General features: G+C 40.6%; 1 long non-coding RNA gene across 1 annotated transcript; it reads right to left on the minus strand.

Annotated features, from left to right (window-relative positions):
- Positions 1–14079: 14079 nt before the first annotated feature.
- On the minus strand, positions 14080–16649 carry LOC308584619. The gene is made up of 3 exons (XR_014006955.1): positions 16574–16649; positions 14758–14895; positions 14080–14465 (listed from the first exon to the last, which is right to left on the minus strand). It is a non-coding gene; the product is annotated as an uncharacterized lncRNA (long non-coding RNA).
- Between the last annotated feature and the right edge of the window lie 9668 nt (positions 16650–26317).

The raw sequence follows: 26317 nt of genomic DNA on the forward strand, positions 1-26317 counted from the left end.
ACGGCTCCCTGTGTTTTTGTGGCATTTGGCAGTGCAACAGTACACATGCCTTAAGTCTGCCTGCTAGCACGCCCACCATACAGGCTCAGCAGGAGCAATAGAATAAAAACTAAAACATAAAGCAAATATTTCCTATTCCTTTCTTTCTCTCTTTATAATGTTGGCATTAATGAGATTGAATAGATGGGTAGTAAACTCCACTCTTGTTCAATACCTGTGTGTTCTTGTTGCTGGGATACAAATATTGTTTATTACAAATAGATATGTGCCAAACTTATGTGATCGCTGTGTTCCATATGCCTCATAAATGTTTCTAAAAGCTGCCAACTGCAGGTGGGGGCAAGCAAAATTAAATTGATTTTCTGTCTAAACCAGGGATAGGGAACCTATGGCTTCCCAGATGTCAATGGATTGCAATTTTTATCACTGAGCATCTAGCTTCCCAGCTAGAGTTGGGCTCACACAGCTGCGGAGCCACAGGTACTCCACATTTTCAGGGACTTCTTACCAGGATTGTCAGATCAGCAAAGCCGCTCTATCAATCACACCAACTCATACAACATTATTCAAACTTGAAATTGCTCCATTTTCCAGCCAAGATCAAGCTAATCACCCATATCCACACATTTACCTTGAGAATTAGCACTGAAGACCAGCTGTAAAAAGCAGTAACGATAGGAGAATGGTGCACTCCAATAATGTTACTTCATGGAAGTATTGACTGCACATAAAACTGGTAATACCTCCACAAGAAGAGAATGTCCGAAAGGCAGGGTAATGTCTTTACTAGGAGCAACTGAAATGTCACAAAGTAATGAGTGAGCTTCTCATGACTTCTGCTGGACTTTTCTTCATGCTAGGTGCTAAGCAATTATACTTAGAGAGAAGAGAAGAAGCTGGACATGATGGAAAGGTTCAAAGTCAACTGTTGGCAACAGCCTTAAGATGAAGTACAGGAGGTTTTATGCAGTTGACAGCTCAACCCTACACATGTTTACTCAGCAGCAAGTCCCAATGGGTACATGGGCTTATTCCCTGCAAAACGTGTGCATAGGATTGCAACTTTAATTGGCCTTCCCCAACCTGGTGCCCTAAAGATGTTTGGGATTGTAGCTAACATCAGCCATGGATAGTGGGGCCTGCAGTCCCAAACACTGGGGGTGGGAGTGTGGCTGGATTAGACTATGCTGGGTGCAAAACAGATTTCAGGTTGCTCCAATGGCTCGTGGAACAAAGAAATGTGTTACATTGTTTTGAAAATATAGAACTCAACATTTGGGCAGCAGGTATTCTAAATACTTTGATGTGAAAAGAATTGGAAAACTTTATCAGCATCCAATTTCCCGTATTACTCATCCCTTTCATTTTAGGATGTTACTTTACTCTTTGTTACAGCTGAACAATCAGGTAACAAGGATGATGGGTACAAATGCTTTCTATCTGTGGGTCTTAATCTGTACTTAATATTGTTGATTATTCTCTAAACAATTGTCCTCCTTCGTGATTCAGTGTAAAATCTGTTCTGACCTTCAAATGAATCTATTGTACGTATATGGTTTGGGGACACGCCATGATTCCTGTTCCTCCTCTTCCAAACATGAACATGTGCTCATCTGGAATGATTGTCTGAAAAGAAATGGTCTTCCTCCTTTTTTGGTGGAAGCTGACTCCAGGCGCTGCTATTCCCCACCCCCACCACTCTAATACTTTGTATTCATTTTACTGCTACTTTTTGTTATATAAAAAGCATTTATGAGGTCTGATATTAAATGAGAACATTTATTTGCAGCTTGATCATGTCCACATGTGGCACTGCAATTGCTTACAAATCAAATCTAGCAGGAAACCTAGATGACCTTTGACTAATTTCGTTCGTTTTTTCTTTTTACATAGCCATCAGATTTTCAGGAATGAGACGGAAGTATTTTAAGAAGAACAACCTTGCAGAATAGTTAAGGACTAGCAAGTGGCATGAGGTTATCCATTAAATACGGCAGCCTTAGCCCACTTCTCCAAGAATCCAAAGTCAATTCTCTATTTGACAGTATCGGTCAGAGGGCACAGGCATGTATTTCTCTCAATGAATGCAAATAGTTTCCATTAAGAAAGCAGGAGTTCAAGTTCGTAGAATGTTTAATTGATAATAAAGGGTATTTATATGTGAAAATTATGTTAGATTCTGCACTAGCACAAAACATGTTGTATCATTGATTCCAGAGCAAATTTAATGGGCTAAATCTAATGAGCAGCGTTTTTCAGAGCATCAGTTTTAATAGCACATCTACTTTGCTCTTATGCAATTTCTCTAGCACTTTTGACCATATCCACTGCATTGAAATTAATGATCATGCAATAATACAACTAGCTCCATACAACTGCATTGCCTAACCTGCACCCACAGTGTATCTTCACCTGTGGATCACAGAAACATTCTCAACCCAACTAACCTTGATTCAAATGTGGGAGAAAAGTTATATTTTGCTGGAAAAGCAGCAGTGAACTCTTGACTCCTAAGGAACTTTGCTGAAATAAAAGAAATGAAGAAGAGATTCAGTCATCCCAGAGCATGGTACACCAAATATGAAATTATATTGGAGAAGAGCCTTTATCAAAGGTGTCATGGACTTGGAAGATGCTCAAACTCAAGATGAAAGGGAGAGACATGGTAAGAGGAAGGCACACTTGGTAAACCCTCACCATGATCAACTCCCACCTGGAAACCTATGTCCCCACTGTGGAAGGACGTGTTGATCCAGAATTGGCCTCCACAGTCACTTACGGGCTCACTTTTAAAACTGTGTTTATGGAAGACAGTCTTACTTGGCTAGAAGAAGAAGAAGAAGAAGAAGAAGAAGAAGAAGAAGAAGAAGAAGAAGACACCAAATATAAAGTCAAACCAACAATTCCAATGAAAATATTAAACCAATTTTAGACAAAAAATTACTTTAACCACCAATCTACTGTACTTACTATTTTGAACAGCCTTCTCAGAGCAAGTCAAACTAAAGTTCAATAATCTGAGACACAGTGCTATTTTTCTAGAAAAAGAGGTGCCAGAATTCACCATGAAACACCTCCCTTGTTCTCTTCTAATGGCAATGGTGCTCACCTGAAAGGTGCTGGAACTAAGTTCCGGTGAGTTTCTGGCTGAAAAAAGCCCTGCTGAGATGTATATTCAAACTGGAAATCCTGTGTTTTCTAAGGCCCTACCCAAAGATAATTCTCTGTTTCTCTTGACCACATAGTGCTTGACTGTCTTCATATTGGTCCCAGAAATACATTGTCTAACTAATAAGATGTGCTTAACACCTGATGGCAAACAAACATGCAGCTTAAACTGCCAAATTTTGACTGGCATCTTAATGAATCAGAGCACCCCAAAGCAATAATATTCATCTCCAGAACGGCTTTAACCATGAAGCAAGTTGGGCTCAGTTGCTCACCTGATCTGCTTAGCTCCTGACATAAGATGCAATGGTTTTTTTCCTGTCTCTCAACCAACTCATGTTTACTTAGATAAGAAGCTAATGATGAATATAAATCTCTCCCTGCAGGTAACACTTCGCAGAAAATTAGGATTTAGTCCAACATTTTAATGAGAAGACCTGTTACAATTAGGAAGCAGCAATTTGGAAGGACCAATTAGAGCAGATTCTCTTCACTGAAACAATGGGGGCATGTGATGACTGTGTATTACTTCTGTATGGGAGTGTAAAATTTGTACTGGAGAGACTGCATGTGGGCATAACTCAACTGGCACAAGAAGAGCAGTCCCAAGTCTCAGTACATGAGCTGCATTGTTCAGAGTGGAGGGGAAAGGTTGTTGTTTTTTTTAAAGCTTGCTATTCTGTGGCATTTAAAATGGTAGCCACAGAAAATTTAGGATTTATTTCATGTAACAAAATTAATATACTATTTAATTGTAAAGAAAAGCCCAGAGGGACTCAGAATTTTTTATTATGCTATAAGGAGCTTTTACTATACAGTGGTACCTCGGGTTACATACGCTTCAGGTTACAGACTCCGCTAACCCAGAAATAGTACCTCGGGTTAAGAACTTTGCTTCAGGATGAGAACAGAAATCGTGCTCCAGTGGCACAACAGCAGCAGGAGGCCCCATTAGCTAAAGTGGTGCTTCAGGTTAAGAACAGTTTCAGGTTAAGGATGGACCTCCAGAACGAATTAAGTTCTTAACCCGAGGTACCGCTGTATCCTGTTGAAAACAGCAACATCCTGCCGTGAAGTCACACTAGATTTTGAACTGGATGACACAGGTAGACTACGGAGGGATCCAGAGCACTGACTGTTTCATCTGTGCTGGATCAGTTTCAACTATTGCAGATTCAGGATGTGGGTCACCGACCCTCTTAACCCTTGCCCATCTTGGATTATTGAATAAAGCGTCATTTGGGAGGTGGGTGCTATCTAGCTTAACACAGGGAGTAACTTCTCTTTAAGGGGGCCTCCTTGCACACAAAAGAGTAAGTACAACAGCTACCGTATTGCCCAGCAGTGAGTATCCTCTTTGGGAGCAAGGGGCTCAAGAGGATGTTAGCAGCCCAGGCATAATTGGAGGAAACTGATTATTTGGACTCATTTCATTCCAGTTTTGGGCCCAGTCATAGCACTGAAACTGCCTTGGTCACTCTGGTTGATGACATTTGTTGGGGAAGAGTGACCCACCCTGATCTCTTTTTGGCTTTTGATACTGTTGACTATGGTATCCTCCTCAAATGGCTGCAGGGAGTGGGGTTTGCCCCCTGGTTTTGCTCTTACCTAAGGGCTATTTCCAGAAAGTAGCCAATAGCTGTTGAGCAGAGGAGACAATCTTGCAGAATTCACCTTAACTGTGTCTTGCTTGGTTCAAAAAATTGAAAAAAAAGAAGTCATCTAAGGCCTTGAACTGTAAAGCCATGGACAAGTGTCCTTGGAACATTTCAGCATTATCACTTATCTTCTGTGAAAAATAGGGCCAGAAAGTTGGAGATAGAAAGAAGAAAAATATAGCCAACTGTCTTTCTTTCTCCCCGCCATCTTTCCTTTCTGAATTGATAGATGTGAACAAAGGAGCAAGCCCCTTTTCACTTTCCACAGCTCTATCAGCTTACCTGGTATAGATTAGTTCTACAACAGGATGGAAACATTTGGACCAGTACATCATTATTGGCAGCTCTGAGATAATTGCATAAAGGCACACAGTAGCTGACAGCAATAAATGAGTGTGGTGGATGTTATTATGAACTATGCAGAGGAATCTAAAACATTTTTAGCTCTGGCTCCCCTGAACACCTGTTCAGCTCCTCTCAGCATCAGAACTCTATAAGAGCTCTGCATGCCAACTTCCGATATTAAAAAACTAATTCCATTCCTGACCTCCTGATTTATGAGCACTGTTTTAATGAGAAAGATTGTCTTGTAGATCAGGGCTCAAACAGGTTAAATCTCTGCCTTCTGGAAAGAACTCGTGCAGATTTTCTTCTGCATTTCATCTTCACTTGTAAATTGGTAGTAACAAGATTGCTCATTGCAGATTTACAGAACTTTATAGTCACCAATACTATATTGAGCAAAAAGCCTAAAATGTTACATTCCCTGGTCATTTGTGCCACATCTTTGATCCTTCATGCATCTCACTTTTCTTGATGTACCAACTATGTTTATAGGATGTTTCCCTCCCCTTGGAAAATTTGTATTGACCCCCTACCTACCTCCATTATAAATGCACTTTCAGTGATCATGTAAAGAGAAAAATGTTAATAACCTGGTATGTGGTACTGGGCGAACAAGCCCTGACTAGGTCGCTCCTGGAGTGAAATGATCACATCACACTTGCTTGAGTGAATTGGGAAATTATACAAAGTGCATAAACACTGAAATCACCCATCCACAGACCTAACTGAATTACAAGCCCAAACTTGAAAGTACCTTCTTCATCAGATGCGACCAGACTTTTAGCCCCATGTGGTCAGATATCTCACATCTGCATTTCTTATTCTCTCTTGACATATTCTCGCCATAAACATTCTTTAAAACAATATGACTTAGCTACAGAAGCAACAGTATATTTGTAAGAAGGGTTCTTTTTTTTAACCCATGAAGTAATTGTGTGTGTGATGAGATATTACAGAGAGTCAGAGAACTGCAGACAGGCAAGCAAGACAGTTTTAATAAAATAAAATCTATTGTTCAACAAAAAGTATTATTTTTTTGGGGGGGGGAGAGAAGTAATTAGTCATTCAGACTGAAGGCAGGACGCTTTGCCATCACTCTAAATTTGCTTCATTAATCTATGTAGTGTGGTGGAATCACCATACTAGCCCTAATTTGTCATTACCTGGCTGGAATCACTTTCCAGAAAGAGTGAACTCCAGGGCAGGGCAGTCCAAAGTGTGGCCCAAAGGCCACATGCAACCCTTAAGGCCTTTTCGGAAGCCCAAGACAGTGTTCCCACAGGTTCCATGTCAAAGTACTCTTGTGGCCCACTTGGTATGAAACGTGGAGTCACCCTGCTCCAGGGCTTTGTCTGTTTTTAAATAGCACCAAAAGTGGGCACTGAACAGCCTGGAAAGATGAAAGAGGAATTTGCTCAATATGATCTTGAGATGTGGGATGAAGTGAAGAGGCATCCAGGGAATTTTTTAAAAAAACCCCAACAACACCCAAATATGTATTTTTTCTACAAGAATTGTTAAGTATATATTGTGACATTTTAAGTTTCACTTGACATGTGAGCAAAAAAGATTGTTTGACCTTCTCTTTATAGCTTTTCCTTCCATATTCTATTTCCCCTATGATTTGCATATATTGTCATATTTTTCCTTTTTCATGCTTTTCTTTGCATTCTCAAATTTTCAGTCCTTTGTTTCTTCCCCTTCCTGAACTAGTATGTATCCTGTAGTACCCATCATCATGATACCTTTTCCTTCATTTTGACTCAAAGAAACATGATCTTGCATTTGAAAGCCTACCTTGCTTAAATCCGGCACTTTAAGTAAAAGTTTATTGTCTTGTTTACAGATGTGGTTTGACTAGCTATGATGAGATGTAATGGTTTGTCTTGAATGCCTTTCTATCTACTTTTATACACAAACAAAAACATTATATTTTTAATGCTCATGTTGACCAAAACACCATTTTTATGCATTTTAAAGAGACAAAATTAAGGAGCTGTGTTACTACATTCAAATAGCTATGGAAGCCAGTGGACAATAAAATATTGGTGCAAGGCTCAGTAAAGACGAGGATGGAGACTGGGTCTTTTGGGCATGGAATCCATATGCATGAAATTACTCAAGCAACCCTAAGTGCCTCCTCAAATGCTGACAAACATTAATACTATTTTGGGATATATTGATACTTATAAAGTATTTCTTAATAAAGGTATTTCCCTAATATGGATTCTGAAGTTTTCTTATGAGCCAAAATTGTTGCATTTACTTTTTTGAGTGGCATAGAAAATACTGGATCCTGTAATTCTGCAGTGGGAACCTAAACTGAAGGAAAAGGTTTTCATGCCACCTGAAGATGAGGCTTTATTATCTGAGGGAACATCCTGCTGAGTAGCTAGTTTAAACTATCTAGTTTGGTTTCTATTGACTTTTTGCCCAGCACACAATTTTCAACTGATTTCCAACTTTGCTTATATAACGACTGACTAGTTTCTCTTAATTCCTGTTTTCTACCTACAAAGGAGCCTGTGTGTTTCACCCTAGGATGGAGACAGACCTGATTAACAGCCAGGTCTTGTGTTTTCACAGAGGGTTACAAGTCATGGTTATGTTTCTTGTCCCCAGCAGGCTTTGAGACAACCTGATAGCTACACAGCTATCAACTCATTCCATTTCTGTTTGTGCAATAAAACTTTACCCCTTTTCCTTCACCTGCACGCACCCTGCACCCTTCCCAAATCTTCTACGGAGGCTTGGGGGAACCCCTAGAACAGATTTAGGGAGCATGCAGGGAGAATGCAGACCGTTGCACAAGGAGCAATGCTTGCACTGAAAGAATGTTTATTTAGCAGTACCTTTGACACAACCCCAAGCAATTCCCAAGAGCTGTTGCTATGATAAGAATATATTGATGAGCAAGCAGGGTGGTCATTTATGCATCACCCCCCAGAAGGGGAAAAATGCATATTTTTATTTATAAGTAGAGATGCAAATTCAGAAATTATTACTACTGTATAATTTAAATAGAAATACAATTTGTCTCACCATGGTGAGGAAGACTGTAGCTCAGGCTTCCTCAGCCTCAGCCCTCCAGATGTTTTTGGCCTACAACTCCCATGATCCCTAGCTAGCAGGACCAGTGGTCAGGGATACCGAGAATTGTAGTCTCAAAACATCTGGAGGGCCGAGGTTGAGGAAGCCTGTTGTAGCTGATCACCTGTGTCAGTCTGCTGTCTAGGTGCTAACTCTTGATGGGAAGCTTTGAAGGCCCTGCTCTTCTCCCTTCTTTTGGCTTTAGTTCTTTATTATGAGCTTAGGAAGGGCAGGCCTTCAAACAGAGGACATCTTCGAACACAGGACTATCCTCTGACAGCCCTTCAGAAAGATGCTTGCCTTTTGCAAAGTAGGATACGTGGTCACCCTACGCACAACCCATGCAATCTGAGATGTGTAAGATGTAGCTGTATAAAAGAGAAAGAATGTGACTATGGCATGGAGGCAGAATCCATCAGCTTCAAGAAGTGGAGAGCAGCAAATATTTGAGAGATACAGAGGAAGTGATACATTGTTGGTTAAGGTGATGCTGTAGGACAATGATGGCCAAACTTAGCCCACCAGCTGTTTTGGGACTACAACTCTTATCATCCCTAGCTAACAGGACCAATGGTCAGGGATGATGGGAATTGTAGTCCCAAAACAGCTGGAGGGCCAAGTTTGGCCATGCCTGGGTTAGAGGCTTTACTGAGCAATTTTGGGTCATGGGTTGACAGGGCCAGAAAGGATTTTTTTTCTCTTTCACTGCTGTAGGAGCATGAGTGGGTAAGATGGAAAAATATTGGGGAGAGGGTATTTATAACACTTGGGGTGGAACTGTGCCGTGGATGCATCCTAATGGCACAACTTCTTCCTCAAACCTTCCAAGGTTGCTCTGGTAAGATCCAAACCAAGAAGATGTAATAAACTTCAGCAGAATTATTCTTCTGAGTTGCCTAGAAAAAACAATTGGATGCTGTCACTGCTGCATCTCTGTATGTAACAAAAAACAACAACAAACCACCCCAACAACCTCCAAGCAATGTATGAGTGAAGGTGGAAGCTTCCCTAGAGAATGTGCTGTTGGCAAGGAAATGTACAACACGGGATCTGAAGGTAATTACAGATGCCCTTATTACGCTGATGCTTCGCTGTGAATAGTAATGAGCATATGGGCCAAGAGATAGTGGCTGTCTCTCCAGAAAAAAATATAGAGATAGCAGAGAATCCACTCATTTTAAATGCATAGCAATTATTTAAAGAACTGCAGACTTAAAGGACATACCTAGCAGTAAGTTTGACTTTCAGCTTTACCATACTTATAAAGCCACAAACAGATCACTGTTTTCATTGGAATGTATCCAAAAGAATCCTATTTTCATTCAGGAGATGTCATCCACTCACAAAAGTTCTCAATGCAGGAGGAAAGTAAGACTTAAGTCCACAGTAGTAGTAATAATAACAACAACAACAACAATTTATACACCCCCCCCCAATCTGGCTGGGTTTCCCCAGCCACTCTGAGGGGCTCCCAACAGAATTAAAAGCACAATAAAACATCAGACATTAAAAACTTCCCTAAACAGGGCTGCCTTCAGGTGTCTTCTAAAAGTCAGATATTCTTCCATTTGCACAAAGAATTTGCACAGCCCTTTGCACAACTGGAAGCATGAGGACTGCTATAAAGCCTATCTAGCAGGTTTGGGTACCATAGCTATGTGAACTCTTGCTCAAATTATCCCACAACATGTTTGAGAAAGAGTACTACTAGCCATTTGCTCCTGGTCTTGGAGACCAGCTGACTGTCCTTATGCTTGAAGTAACTTAGTTTCTATAAAAAAAATCCATAGAAACTGTATTTTCATGTATAGACTTACTGTCTAAAGTTCTCTTTACTATTTTTTTTAAAAAAGATTTGCCCCTTGGATGTTACCACTTTGAACAAATCCCCCACAAAGTCTCCTTCTTCTATCCAGCAGTCTTCTTCATAAAGCCAATGAGCTGTCTTCCAATGGGTCTTCCCTTCTAACCCCATCCCTGACATTTCATTTCATGCCATTCCATCTCCATCCCTGAAACATCCACGCATTCAGCAGTGGCATCTATAAAGGAATAGCAATTAAGAGAGGCCAAAGCACCACAGGTCAAAATACATACCAAAGTCCCTTGAAGAGAGAGAGACTGTATGCAAATGCTTATACACTAACACTAGCTTAGGTAAATTGGAGTGCTTGCTCTGAGAAGAAAGCAGTGATAGAGTGGGCATAACAGAAACCTGGTAAAACAGAGAGAATCAATGGGACTTGGTGATCTCCAGATATAAACTACATAGGAAAGACAGAGAAGGATGTACTGGAGGTGGTGTTGCTAGGTATATCAAAGAAAGCTCTGAGTCCAACAATCTAGAAATCCCCAAAGGGGCAGAATTGCTGTAGGTTGTAATATTGGGCCCTAAGAGTCATTTTGTACTGGAGATGAGCTATCACTCTCAGACAAAAGAGGAAATGTTGTTGTATTGGATGACTTCCACAATCATGACACAGGCAGACTACATGTGTTCCAATCACAACAAAGAGGTAAATTTTTTTTGATACCTTAAATGACTGTGCCCAAGCAGAAGAACCAGAGGGGAGGTAACGCTGGACATATTTCTGAGTGGTGCCAAGGATCTGGTGCAAGATGTAAGTGTAGTCAAGCCAGTTTGGGAGCATTGACCATAGTGCTATTAATTTCAATATACATACATTATATAATCTCTCTGTATAAATATATGGAAAACAATGATTTCTCTCTAAGACTGTTTCATATAATCCTATAAGTCATATTCTATATTAAAGACTAACAGTTTCTGCGGAGCACCAGAGTGGAATTTGGAAATATTGCATTCATGATTTTATCCGTTATTCTGTGGTGAACTAACACAGCTGACCTATGCTACAAAGGGAATTGACTCTACGACCTGGGTAAAAGTAGTTGATTTATTATGTTCAGCGTTCATATGGTAATTTTTTGCTGATGGTAGTGAGGGGAGAGTTTCTCCCAGAATGGAATTTGAAGGAAGAGCTTCTATAGCTCGATAAGCCAGAGCTGCTTTGAATATCTATAACATGTTCACTTATTATTGTTTTTCTTGCTGGCTTCCCAACAACTGAGGGACATTTAAAAATTCATGTTGAATATGCAACAGATAACTTGTTCATCATCTGCACAGTCTAAAAGATTTTTTAAAAAAATAATAATAAAGAACAATGCAAACTTCTTGCTGAAGTTTCTAGCTGGCGCAGCAACTGCGTCTGTATCAAACCAGGTGCTATCACACTATTGTAGCCAGGCCAGCTCAGCCTCACCCCCTCCCTGACCCAGAGAGCCCTGTTTCTGCCAGTTTCCACCAGCAGGGATCCCACCAACTGCACATCCATCCATCCATCCATATTTGTCAGCTGAAAGGGAGAGTGATGTGCCAGCAGAGTGACAATGGTGTCAAAATAGGGTTGCCATATTCCCAAAAGTGAAAATCCAGACAGAGTTGTTGAGGGGTTTTTTTTTGGGGGGGGGTGTCAAAGATGAGTCAACATTCATTTTGGGGCTTTTCTTAGATTTTTAAATTTTTTTATATAAAAATAGACCAACTTGCCATATGTCAGGGTTTTCCAAGATATTTTGCTGATTCAGCAAAATCCCGCCTGGACGCCATTTTTCTAAACAATTCATGGACGTGTCTCGGGAAACCCAGACATATGGCAGCCCTATAAAAATATCTGTAAGTGGTGTACAGAAAACAGCGGCTGAGAACTTGTGTCTCCTTTCTCCCAGAAAGAACACTCTGCTCCATCTTCGAGTTGCCCTGGCACTGCAGAACCAAGGGAATAGGGGTAATGGTTTGCTGGATTCTGTACATGTACTTGAAAGCAAGGAGACCTACCACTCCAGATGAGATGATGATGCTGGGGTATGACTTGGTACCTGAATTTTCTTGCTTCCCTCCCCATTCTGTTTCCTTTTATTATCAAACATTTCAGATCATGAGTCTGCAAAGAGGAGATGGTGTGTCTTTTAAACCCTGTGCAATGTGTGAAAATGTTAGGCACTTTACAACTGAAAAATAATTAAAACAACAACAACAACAACAACAACAACAAGAAGTTAACAATGAAATGTTCCAGAAGAGCAAAGTGATTGTTATTCAGAGATATATTGAGAGCTATTCTGTCAGAGAGGTCTAAATAGAAACAATAAGAATGATTTTGAGTAAAAGCACAAGTTTATGTCACTTTTCAACCGACACAAATGATCTTTTGAACATCTTGTAGCTTACCCTGTTTTCCTATCTATATTTGATTTTTGTTAGTGACTAAATAGAAGCTATTGTGAAATGCAAAAGTTACATTATTACTTTTTGCCCAGGGACCTGAGACTGGAGCAATGTCTTTCATTTAAAGCCTTCCTTAAAATGTGGAGAAAACAGTCCAGGATTGTCTACAACAAACCCTAGTAAAACCAGAGCAATTCCAGAGCAAATCACTAATGACTTCATCCCCCTTTTAATAATTGTGACTTAAACGATTCCCGTGCAACCTGGTTTCAATCATTGTTGCAGTTTTGAAACTGCAATTTCAAACTGAAATTGCAAATCTCAAAGGCAGCTCAGTTTACAGTTGACCGATTAAGTTTGGTATCTGAATTGTTTAGAAAAAAATTATTTCCATAAAAATGGTTTGAAAAGCAGTACAATAGCCAAGTGTGTATAATGAGCTACCAATACAAATTTCTTTTGAAAGCAAATAATACTTTGTAAACTTTCTAAAAAGCCTTAGTTTTGACTTCTAATAGTTTGACATCATTCTCCATGTTCTCGCACCGCTCCTACTATTGCTAGCATTCCCATTGACTGTTAACAAGCAACTACTGGCTTGATTGGTGACGCATTCTCCACAATCACTTCTTCCACTCAGTGGGGCTATATCAGCCAATCACATTTAGAACTGTGTGTTATCATGGTTTTGGATAAAGATGTCATCATGTTATGGTCCAATTGTTCACATTTAAAGGGCAACATTTTGGATTAGGGAGCAAAATAATTAACATATTGCTGGGAATTCCCACTGATTCTCAGTGTCTTAGTTTTTTAATCTATAAAAACGTACCAAATGAAATTAACTTTCACCAACATGATATCTTCATGAAAAATTTATTTTCACAAACCTGAAAGGCTCTCAGCCGCAAGCTTCTTATGTGCTGCTATAAAACCGTCCTATAATTAATTGGGGGAGATCCCAAAAATATTCATTAGTCATGCTTTGCACTTGTGATGTTTCCAGTAATTATGATGAGAACTGAAACAAATCTGCCCAGAATTTCCTTAAAAATTTTCTCTGAGAATTTTCACAGTGAATATCATCCAGGTGTATTCTGCTTATGTAGACAGTTCCCATATTTTTGTATGACAGAATTTGACAGTTTTGATGAGAAACCAGTAATATCTAATAGTAAGTGGATGACAAATAGCAGCCAACATTTGACACCATCTGATAAATGAGTTGCAATATAATTTAGTGAATTTTGTACTAGTCATTCAAAGAAGTCAAAGCAGGTGATTTTTTTTTTAAACTTTGTTGTCAAATTGGGATTCCCCAAGGCTGAATTTCTCTACCAAATTATAAGCTGAAATTTAAGCATTCACTGACTTTTACATTTTGTGAAATTTAATTTCTGCCCCAGTTCTGAATAGGCTGCTCTGTTCTTGGATAAACTTTAAAATGGATCACACCTGAAGAAATGCTACTCTTTTTAAATAATAATAATAATAATAATAATAATAATAATAATAATAATAATAATATTTTTATTAATTTTTCATTAATAACAATCCAATGGAGGCCACATTAATACAATGCCAAATCATGCGAAATCACAATAAAATCAAAAGAGCCAATTAAACAGTTCCGAATGAAACATATTTGGATGACTTTCCGTGTTCCGGCTATCAGGAGTTGATATTCCTTGATCCTGTGCCAATTCTCTTAATTAGTCCAAGTTCCACAATTCCTATCTTAATCCTTTGTTCTAGCAGCCACTGATGTGATGACTTTTGATTGTGTTTAATAAATCCAAATCCATTAACTTGCAGAGGGAAATTATATTCTGTAGCTGTGTGAAATATTTGTTTACCTTCTTCATTTCCTTCATGTTATAATCAGTCAATTTTCTTCAACATTGCCCCTCCTTCAAAAGCTCATTTCTAGGTGCGTCGCAGCTCAGTTTTGCCTCTCTGAAACCGAAAGCAGAAACAAGTCCATCTGCGTCACACCAAAACCATCATAAATCAGAACTAGAGCTCTCTTTAGTTGGAAATGTTACAAGTCATCACAGTATTTCACACAGTCTATCCTTTCAAGCACCCGGTAAAGAAAATTATAAGTTCTTGTTGAATCCCTCTTGCATTCCATATATAGTTGTAATCCATTAGTAATTTCCTTCCATTAATATTTGATTCTTTTTCAGTGAAGGCTTTCCAATTCATAGCACAGCAAAAATAATGTATAAAGGCTGCCTTCACTTATGTAGCATTCCAATTACGATGGCAAGAGTCCTCTCCAGATCAAAACCTTCGCACTCAGTGGCTGATTCATTTTGCAGGTTATTGTTCTCCTTCTTCCAAAACATGTCTGTTTCTTTAGTCCAAATTCAGACACATCTTAAAAGAAACAGAGATACCTCCTCTCATTGCAACCACATTGGGGAGTTTCCAATACAGGCAGTCCTATGCCCTCTGCATCCCTGACTCCACATTCCATCGGAACCAGAAGCAGTTATCGGACGATCCACAAGAGAAAGCTCTCCCCCCACCCGCCGACCCTGGGGATAATACTCCCAAATTATCCTTAATTAACTGCATGGCTGGCATCCGCTACCATATTATCGGCAGTTCGCCATGGCAGCTGTGCCAGAAGTCAAGAAATGCACTGGGAATGCACTGCTCACCTGACTTCCCTATGGCTGAGTTTCTTCTGCAAACCAGTTTGAAGGGGCAATAGAGCAGTGAGGTGGGTGTGGTGCAAACATGCTGGCAGAGGTAATCTGGCATTCCTACTGATATATTTGCACCATGTCAGCCTTGCCACCACCATGCCCCTTCCCCTCTCCATCCCAGAATGCAGCAGCGACTCAGTGAGAGGGAGGTCATGTGAGTGGTGCTGCTCCACTACATAATTAGCTACATTATGCTGCCATTCTTTCTGTTTACACCCCTCAAACATTGGACATCATTATGACTTCTCTTTTTAAGTCATTAGCATCTGCTAATAATTGTTCTTTTCCAGACTGGAACTTTGAAAGCCCAGGCCAATTGTTTGTAATTCAGTATAAATTCTCTCTCGATACATTATGAATCTCTTAGTGCCACTGAGGGGGGCTCAATTAGCATAGACTGCTGAGAAGCACTTGGAATACTTAATCTTTTAAGAACTACAAACTTTAATATTAATCACTTAAGTTTTAATAAGAAGGCATAAATTGTAGCCTTGATTCCAAAGCACATTTGGAAACAAAATTTCCATTTTATTTTGTTACATTTCTTAATGTGGAGGGGAAAGCAAGGATGAAAGCTTCTTAATGAAGTGAAGGGATGGAAACCTCAAAAGATTGCTCTTTAAAGTGGAGGGGCATTAAAAATCATCCGCAACAGTGGCATTTGTGATGCTTATAATCTTATCTCAAGGGCATTTGAGTAAATTTAAACATGTGCAGGAGCTTTTAAAAAGTTACTTTTGCTATATGGAACTGCAAATCCACTTTGCAAACATGATATACCCTGACAGTTGTTGAACCAGCACTGTTTTCTTGGGGTGGAGGCCTCCATATAGCCCTTTGACGTGGTCCTAATTCATCCTACATAAGGCTTCTTTACAGTTCATCACAAGAGAGCAGCACTGAGGCTGACATCACCTCAGCTTTACCTAGGCTAAAATGCCCATCCTGATAGTAAAATGGAGACCTCCTCCCCCCAGAGGTGCTGCTTCACTGGCTGGGTTGATTGGCAGCATGTAAACAGAATACATTGCCAATGTCTTGCCCAAACAAGTGCTTCTTTTACAGCATAGCAGGATGACTTCCCACAGTGGAAAGCCACTGGAGCCATGTTATATGTCTGGGGTCTATATCTGGGGATATGATGGGGACAGAGCACAAAAGTGAAGCTGTAATCTTAACCATGTCTATTCAGAAGCAAGTCCCTCTGAATTCAAAGGGGCTTACTCCAAGATAAGTGGGATTAGAACTGCAGCCTCAGACAAAAAGACCAGTAGTAATTTTATCCTTTAAGGAAAGAAGAAGGAGATGAGCTGGAGTATCCTAACTTGAACACTGGGAAGTACCTTCAAGGAATACTTTGTCGCTGAATAGTTGCACTTGTCATTGTTTGCCAGAAGATGAAAGCTTAACTAACCAACCTGAAGAACAGAATATAGTCAAATCCTTAGATGTTGCCCACTTCAGGTTACTTATATTTAAAGCACCTTTTCACTTAATCAGGAATTAATTTATCCTTTGCATTTGTGGCACTGTTTCTCTTACACTAAACCTTTGCAGTAGCTACCAACACCATTTTTGTTTTTCTGAAATGCTTTCCTTTATTTACACTTCAATCTTCAGTGTATCCTGTACTACAGTACAAATTGGGGGGGTGAGTTTATGGGATCAAAAAGCACATTAAAACATTACCCTACCCACCTTCCTAAGCGATAGCATTGCGGCATATGTAGTAATGCCATAAACCATAGAATGTGTGGGGAAATTGAACAATTTAATATAGCACTATAAATTGCTTGTTCCTCCAATATGGCTAGAAAACCAATTTTCACAGTAGCAGGCCACGAGAGGTAAACACGTCCCCAATGGAAGAACTCTTTCAGATTGAAATTGCAGCAAATGAGACATACTTATTCATGACCATGGGAATGTTGATGGGTGGGGGTGGGGAGAATAATAATTTCAAAACTTTTCCTTCTCCTTCTTCTCCCCCACCCCCCCTTTTTTTTGCTTCTAAATAAATTACCAATAGGCACTGCTAGCCTAACTGAAGAGCTTGTATAACTTCAGACAGGTAATTTACATGCAGTGATTGGATGTAGAATTGATGCATCAAAGGGGCCATGGCGCTTCAGTGTTCTCACTGCGCCCTTTATACCCTTTTAGCTGCATCCATTTTCTGTAACTAAATAGCTGGAAAAAATTCTACATAATCCATTCCTCCACAGGCATAATATCATATGAGGGGTGGTGTTGGTTTTTTATTGTACCATAATTGGAAATGGAACAAATGTGCCTCCCCAGGCAAGTTCTTGGTCGCATGTAATGTTTGTACATATGAAGTCAGTAGACTGAACATCTCCAAAGAATGAACATCTATGTATGTGCTTTTATATACAAGATTGCCTTCAGACGGCTGGGGGGTCAGATAACTCCATATCTTCCAACATTTCTCCAATGTTCCTAAGGAAAAGTGGGACATTCTAGGATCAAATCAGAAACCGGGATGGCTTCCCTAAATCAGGGACTTCCCTGGAAAATAGGGACACTTGGAGGGTCCACACCTGTAAGTGTTGTGCTGCAGAGGAGGGGATGCACAGGAGTTCACAGCAGTGGAAGTAGTAAGTGCAGATCCGATGTGAGAGATGATATAATCCTCCATCCCTGGGTGCTGTGGCTTCCACTGATGGGCCTCTCAAAGGGAATGCCATGCCAGCCACATCAGGACTCTTCTCCTGCAATTGTCTCCTGGATGCAGCCATTCCATCAGGCTGCCTCGGTGGTACAGATGGGAAGCAGAAGCTTCATTAGGTAAAGGTAAAGGGACGCCTGACCATTAGGTCCAGTCGTGACCGACTCTGGGGTTGCGGTGCTCATCTCGCTTTATTGGCCGAGGGAGCCGGTGTACAGCTTCCGGGTCATGTGGCCAGCATGACTAAGCCGCTTCTGGCGAACCAGACCAGCACACAGAAATGCTGTTTACCTTCCCACCAGAGTGGTACCTATTTATCTACTTGCACTTAGTGCTTTCGAACTGCTAAGCTGGCAGGAGCAGGGACCAAGCAACGGGAGCTCACTCGTCATGAGAATTCGAGCTGACCTTCTGATCGGCAAGCCCTAGGCTCTGCGGTTTATCCCACAGTGCCACCTGTGTCACTAGAAGCTTCATTAGTTCTGCCAAAAGCCCAGCTCCATCAGGCTCCTTCCTACATCTGAAATGTCCCAGCTGGTCATTATATCAGGGGTCGGCAAACTAAGGTCCGCAGGCCAAATCAGGCCCTATTGCCTTCAGGATCCAGCCCGCAGACTGTCCATGCATCAAAGTGGGGATTCTGTTCATTCGGGCTACACCATTTTCCCCCTGTGCCATTCCATTTCCCCCTCCCTCACACACACAGCGGCAGCGGCGCCTCCTCCCTCCCTCCTCCTGGCTTCTCCCCACCCTGCCTAGAGGAGGAAGGGGGCTGGGCTGAGCTGGCTGAGCACCATTTTAAGCAGCGCCTCTGCGCAGCCAGCCCTTTCATGCTGCTCATCCTTCCCTGGTGCTCCTTTGGGCCAGAGAGCAGAGCAGACAAGCTCACTCTGCCTACTCACGAGAAGCAGCAGCAGTGGCAGCGGCAGCCCCAGGTAAGGTAAGTGCAGTGGCTGGGGGTGGGGAGGAGGACTACTTGCCCCCCTCACCTCTTTTTCCAGCTCCCCCCCCCCCCGTGCCACTTCTACGGCCCGCTACAAGGTCTGAGGGACAGTGCTGACCCCTGCATTATAAGAACAATTCTTTAAGAACAGGCGCCTCAGTTTGATTTCCTTTTCCCTCTTCCCTCCTTGTCCCATTAGTTCACACTGCACACAGAGGCCTATGTGGAAGCCATAGTTCCTGGTCTCAGGGATGGAGGACAGGTTGGGGACCTTCTTAGTTTTTTCATGCCTACCCCCTGCCCAAGAGCAGTGCTTTACTTTCCCTCCGTAGGAACTGCATTCATTTGTATGCAGGAGATTATAAATGGGTTTCATGCATATTTATGGCATCCAATCCCAGTTAGAAGGTAACTTATTTAATTGTGCATGTATTTCAATGTATGTGTACGTACTGTCCTTTAGGTCTTCTGTATTGGATTTCTTGGGTCCAGTGTTGCCAGAAATCCCCCTTTCACCCAGTGCTCTCAGGAAAGGGATTGGCTCATACATATGAGCCATCCGTTAAACTGTTTCTTTAATTATTGTAGAATCTGTGGAACATTCCACACTGGGATCCAGGATCTCAACTTTATTTTTGGCAGGTTTAAAATGCTCTTTAGTATTTTATGATAGGTAGAAAACCCAACGTTGTCGTGTTTTGCAGCATGGATTTGTGAAGAATGCAGTAACCTACTGGAAAAGAATAAGCCTCTGTTTTTGCTTGAGTACCCAATAGAGTGCTTGTGCTAGGGTGAAATGACTGGATTAATATCCAGGACCGAGCCTGCCTATCTCTTTGTGTGACAGTTCTGCTACTTCCTGAGTGGCTTTTAAATACTTCAGTGTTGTATTATGATGCCAATATACACCATGGATAATTCATTTTAAAGAGCTTATCTGAAAAACTTCTCTCTACCAGACTACTAATCAGAAAAAAATACATTTTAGCGGTACCTAGCTATTATAATCCAAATGAATAAAAACATCAATAAGCAAACAGCTTCCTAAATTGCTCTTTTAAATTTTAACTAAGACTGCAGCTCTAATTATATTTTACTTTGATGTAAATCCAACCAAAATTAAGAAGGCTTTCCTAGAATCCCACTTGGTTTTACCAGATGTCCTTGATGTCCTTCAGTCTGTAGGGATACCCAGATCTCCGCCATCTTGTTTAAGTTTTGAATCTTCAGAACCCTGCTAGTAGCACATTTTCAGGATCAAAGTTTTTTCCTCCCCACAGGCTAAATTTGCATTTGAGTAATGAAACTTGCATTCTCTTCTGTAGCTAAAATATCACATGCTCCTAGCAAAGCAGACTCTGCCAAGAGCGAACTTCGCTAGTCAACGCTCTTGAGAGAATGATACTTTTCATTACAAGGGGATGCAGTTTAATGAACTGGATGGATTCACTTGCCTCTAGTGCTTCTCTGGAGCTTGTGATGATCCCCAGATGATGAGTCACAATTTGCATTTAAAAAGAGGCTGACAATTCTATTGAAAAAGCATCAGGCTCAAGAGCCTAGAAGCAGTTTCCTTATTATTTAGTCTGACTGATATTGGCTATTATTGCAGCCTTGATACTGTTCATTCAACAACACTGATAAACTATATGTGTATTATTTTAATAAAAAAAAAGTTGCAAAAGATCCATAGAATGCTTACATATTGCTAACCAGATGAACAGAAGGAAATATCTGAGGAATTAAAGACCATCTAGCCCTTGTTTCAGAGGATTGGAAGCTCAAAATGCACAGTATTGAAATCCCATTTTATCTTCCTCTGCTATTCTTGTTTATTTTCTTACATTTATTTATTTATTTATAAATAAATAAATAAGATTTTTCTCCACCTCCAACCTTAAAACTATAACACTGGTAAGCAACATAAAATCAACAATAAAATCACATGGAAAAAAGAAATGGATCATAAATCAATAGATCTGATTAATATATCCCACATTTCTTCCATCATGGAATATGCACCCAGTTCCTTAAACTGTCATCTATTCATGCCCTGTCAAGATCCAAACTAGAACTACCAATAATTTGGCTTGAGATTATTCTTATGCATTAAATGTTTCATTGCTGTGGTTGGCATTTGTGCTATTCCTTTGTACTTTGTTTAGATTCAGTCTTGAATTCCCAGTAATTTTACTGTTTAACTGTGCTGTCAACCTGCAGAAGGGGCACCTTCAAAGCTTCAATGTCCGTAGACTCCCTAGTGTGTTGAGCCCCAGATCAGGATCTGACATGCCAAATGTAGCTACATGGGGTTTGCTGAGGTTTAGCACTAGGTACAGGATCAAGCTCCCAACTCCACAGGCCTGCCTCAGGCAGTACAAACACAACTTCTCAGCTGGTGCATCCCAAGACCTCCTTATCCAAGGTTTGGGTGTTGGGAGAGTGAAAGGTCCAGGGGTTCTGCTGCTGGCCCCCCTTAAGATATTGTCTGGTCCTCCCAAATCCTTGTCATATGGGGTTGGGGCCTTCTATGTTCCATTCCAGGTAGAAGAAGGACCTGTAGTGGAGCCAAGAGACCCTCAGCTCAGCTTAGCTCCTTTTCCAGGAAACTATTTCCCACCTCTCTGGCAATTGCTTCTTCTGGGCTATTTAAGCTCCTGAGCCTCAACAGCCCTTCCGGTAGCAGGGGCTCCTATCCTGCCCTGTGCAGGCTCAAGTAGCAGCAGTCTTGGCTCTTGGTGAGGCAGACTGGGGCCATCTTAAAGGGACAATCACAGCAAAAGCTATTGTACCTGAAGTGATCTCCAGCAGATCTTCACAGTAACCTTTTTTCTGTTTGATGCCTGTTTGCGTTGCCTAGAGAAATTATTTTGTGAGGTGACTAAATAAATATTAAAATGTATTTATATTGTGTTAGGCTACAGTGCTATACAAACTTACTTGGGAGTATGGTCCGTTAAACTCAAGAGATGTCTATGGCTGTGCTGGACGTATCTCAAGAAATGTTATGAGCCTACTTTATAAAATAAAAGCACAAATGACTGCAGCAAAATCTTAATGTAGACCATCAGTAATTTGAGTGAAGCTCTGAAGACCAACATGGGAAATAGATCACAAAATTCTGTTTGATTAGGCACAATTCTTTGTGTGGGTTGTTGTTGCTTTTACTAAATAGTTATACCATTAAAACTTGCTCCTGAAAAACCAGAAACAATGAGGGAGAGTTCTGTGGCAGAGAGCCTAGTCCAGTACTGAAGGAAAAGGCTCACCACAATTGAACATGTGCTTGTAGCAATAATCCATTACTCTTGTGCCCTGGTAAACTAAACTGATTAAATGATTTTATATTTGCAAAGGAAGCCATGCATCAAACTGTTAATAAAGTTACTTATGCGCTACAGACACTAACTGACTCCAGCAATGTTTGCATGGGAAAGGGAGCAAAATCTATATTATTGATCTTTAAGGAAACACATACAGTTCTGTGCTATACTTTCAAGATGTTGAGGCTGGTTGGTTAAGAAAGCATGTGCCCTGATCCTTTAATACTGTCCCAGATACAGAGGCCTTGTTACTTAGTATATCACACAACATTTGCTGCACCACTGATCAGAATTCTGACCTCTGTAAAACCTGGATGAGCATATCAAAAGAATTTTAAAGGAACATATGGATTTTCTAGAGGAGATGAGCAAATTCTTTGTATCTGCCTTCACCATGAAAGAGACAGACCACCAGATACTTGCGTCTCAGTCAAGGGAGGGCACTTGGAAGATTAACTTCTTGGTTTTACCAATGAATACAATTTAAGCAGCCACTGGGTCCAGATGGATCTAAGAGCTGTTAAAGAATTAACCTGAGAAAGTGTGCAGTGTAATTATCTCTTAGTAAATGATGTAAGATGACCAGGTTGGGTGCTCTGCAATTTGTTGAATTGCCCTTTCAAAGTCTGGTTGCAAATTGTGAGGATCCAGGATGTGCCATGCAAGGTACTGTTGTAAGACAGAGAATCGCTTTATTTTTGCTGGATTTTAGATTTATTTTTCTGGCCCTTTGTAGGAGACAAATGAGATTGCAGTAGTAGCAGGCTACTCTTTTCCCTATCATGTCTCTATAGCCATACATTACAATTTCAGCTCTTTTGACACTGATTTGCTTTAAAAGACACATTCCATTAGTGGTACTGATATTTCTCTGTCTGCCGCTCGTTTTATTTTGATAGGATCCGTTGCTATCAGTAATGGCCTTTTGAAGTCTCAATTGTAGCAAGATAGTGGCATTATTCATCTAACAAGACTTGCCAGTATCCATATTTTTCATCCCGCACAGGCATTGCAAGATCAGGTAAGATTTCTTATGTGGCAAGCATTTGATAATAATACCTTGTTTAAATTGATGGAACTATATATTTTTTTCCTAGGATTTTTATTCTGTAAGATCTGTCAACCTGACAATGATATCATCATTTCCCATTTCATAATTTCTCTCTTTCTCTCCATTTGATTGTCTCATCTGCTTTGGAGCCTGCATAATATCCATGTCCTTTGAATACATTATTGCAGTTTTTGAGCAGTTGTGCCTTTGATGTGCTACATACTACTCATCACTAAAAAAGTTTCTGTTGGCTTGCAAATTGACTAGAGGTATGTGTTCAGTGTTCAACAGGCATGCAGTACCACTTGCTGATAGAAAGGGCTTCAGACTATAGTTTAAAGACTGACGTGGAAGCAACTGTCTTTTTTCTTTGTTGATTTGTCTCTAGTACCACTAAGAATCATTTTGCTTCTCTGTTTTCTATAATGTTGAGAATGACCTTGTAACCATTACATTTGCAGATGTACCAATGTCTGTTTTGCATTTAGATTCCCCCGCCCCCTTAAGCTAGAAATTATTTTATAATTGCACTTGTGTAATTCTGGTTTGTCTGTTTTTGTTACTGCCCTTGATTATTTTAGTCCTGAGCTTAAAGTTCTTAGACAAAATATTTTGGCTCTAATTTGAAGGGGGAGGGTTGTGAGAGTTAGAGCAGTGGACCTAGCCGGGAGATTTCACGGGAAGAAGCAGAAAGACAAGGTGGGGAAGAAACTCATAGCTGCTCCTCAAAACTTCTCCCAGGGGCTGATGGCCACCATTTCCCTTTCCCAAAAAGTCCCCAGGAATGAAGTTGCATAATGATGGATGCCACTCTTACCGGGAATTCTGGGACAGGATGGTACATACACCCTGAGAAATTGGCCAAAATCCAAATGGTGCTCAGCACTAAGCATGTTGTTCTTGTCCAAGACCTGGATGCTAGAAAGAAGTGTGTAAAGGGTGTTTTAAGGCTCTTGGGAACTAGGCCATCCTTAGCACTGCTTAGGAAATTCCTAAGCCTTGGGAGCAAAGATTTATTGTGCTGCACTTGCCTGGATAAGGTCCTGACAACACTGAACTAAAACTTTGACCCTTTATGTGTTCTCTAGCCTTTCTCGCACTAGTAACTGTCCCACCTTAAGTTGATACTAAGCCCTACCAACAATATCAAATGGGAGTTTACAAAGAAAGAAAGATCAGTGATGGTGAGTGAAGGCAGGTAAGTCGTTCTAGGCCTTCTGGTCTGTTTTTTGAGAGAAGGAAGCTTGTATTTGTCATAGGAATGCTGTTATCAATGCATCTGCAATACATGTTATGCTGTCCAGGGTTTTGTTTATATATAAAGTTTCAAGAGCAACAATATTAATTGACAGCCTAAATTGATACATGGGCAGAGAGACAAATAACTGAACATTCAGTTCAGTTCTGTGTATTTCCTTTTGCAGTAAGATTTTTTTCCCTGTCATACCCATTTAGAATCCAAAATGTACTGAGCAAATGGGGGAATGGATTGTGCTGACTATTTTAGTATGTCTCTTTTTAAAAATAAAGCATGCAAGGCAATGGGAAACAAGCAATGAGGCTTCTTATCAGTGAAGAAAAAAAAGTTGCATAGATCCATTTTCTGTGTACTGTTAAAATCTGTTGAGAACTCAGAGTTCAAGCAGCTGCTATAGTTGGCACGATTTTACAGAAACTGAAACTCTTCTTAGAAAATGCTGAGACAGGACAAAATTCTCTTGTCTTCTGCAACTGGTACAAATAAAACAACCATGATCAAGAGTAGGAGGAGATGAATGTCAGTCTGAAATCAGCTGCCCACCACTGTTTTTCCTCTAGGTGGTATAAGAAAATAATGCATGAAGGGATGACAACTGGGGCGGAACTGAATCAAACCTCAGTTTCCTTGTGTTCTTCACAGGCTATAAAATGCCATTAGAGATTCTTTGGGCAAGGAAAACCCAAATGGGGCAAATTATTCAGAGGTGTACTGCAAAACACTTTTCCTTGAGTGGTGACCATGCTCCCTGCAGCTCCCCTGGGCCATTTTCCCCACCCCCACTCTTTAGCTACTCAGTTTGGTGTCGTGCCATCATCACACTGCAGAAAACAGACTAGCCATGTGATGACAAAAAGCCATATCAGAGTGAAGGTAATGCTTCAAACTCTTCCTCTGATTTGGCTTTATAATTGCACCATGTAGCCAGGCTTGGCTATGTGACACTATGTGAAAATGAAGGTAAGAAGCATTTCCTTTAGTCAGATTTGGCATTTAAGATAATGCCACATTGGAGTGGGGGAAATTCTTCTTTCCTTCATCCTGGCACAGCTGAAGGGGCATGGGGAATGCATCAAGCAGCATTAGGATTAGCAATTGCCATTGCTATGGTAACCATGAACAGGTAGGGAAGAAGGGGCTAAGAAGCAAGTGGCGGTAGGACAGATATGAAAGTTTTGCATACCCAGACTTCCTTTATGTCCACCGGGTTAGTTTTTGAACATTAAGCTGAGCCTAATGAAGATTGAAGGGTCCTTAACCCATTCCCTGTAATCAAAGCTAGTGCTTGGGTGGAGAATGACTGAGGATGGGATAAAGGAATTCTCCCAGAACTGGAGCATTCTTCCATTACCTGCACATCCCTACATTGTTTCAGCAGCTTTTGATTCCATAGTTGACGAAATGCAAACCTCACCAACTTTAGTAGCATCAGCAATATTTCTTTTTATTTTTGCTATTTGCTATTTATTTGTGTCTTGTCAAATTTTGTAGCACTAGTCATGACATGCTGCAGTGAGCATTATGTTACTTTTTACAGATAGTGCTAAAAATATTACATAGCATATTGCATGATCTGTCCCAAATTGTGAATGTACCTTACTTCTGAATTATGGTGCTGGAGGAGACTCTTGAGAGTCCCATGGACTGCAAGAAGATCAAACCTATCCATTCTGAAGAAATCAGCCCTGAGTGCTCACTGGAAGGACAGATCCTGAAGCTGAGACTCCAATACTTTGGCCACTTCATGAGAAGAGAAGACTCCCTGGAAAAGACCGTGATGTTGGGAAAGATTGAGGACACCAGAAGAAGGGGATGACAGAGGA

The sequence above is a fragment of the Podarcis bocagei genome (assembly GCF_964188305.1).
Source record: "Podarcis bocagei genome assembly, chromosome: 4".
Lineage (NCBI taxonomy): Eukaryota > Metazoa > Chordata > Lepidosauria > Squamata > Lacertidae > Podarcis > Podarcis bocagei.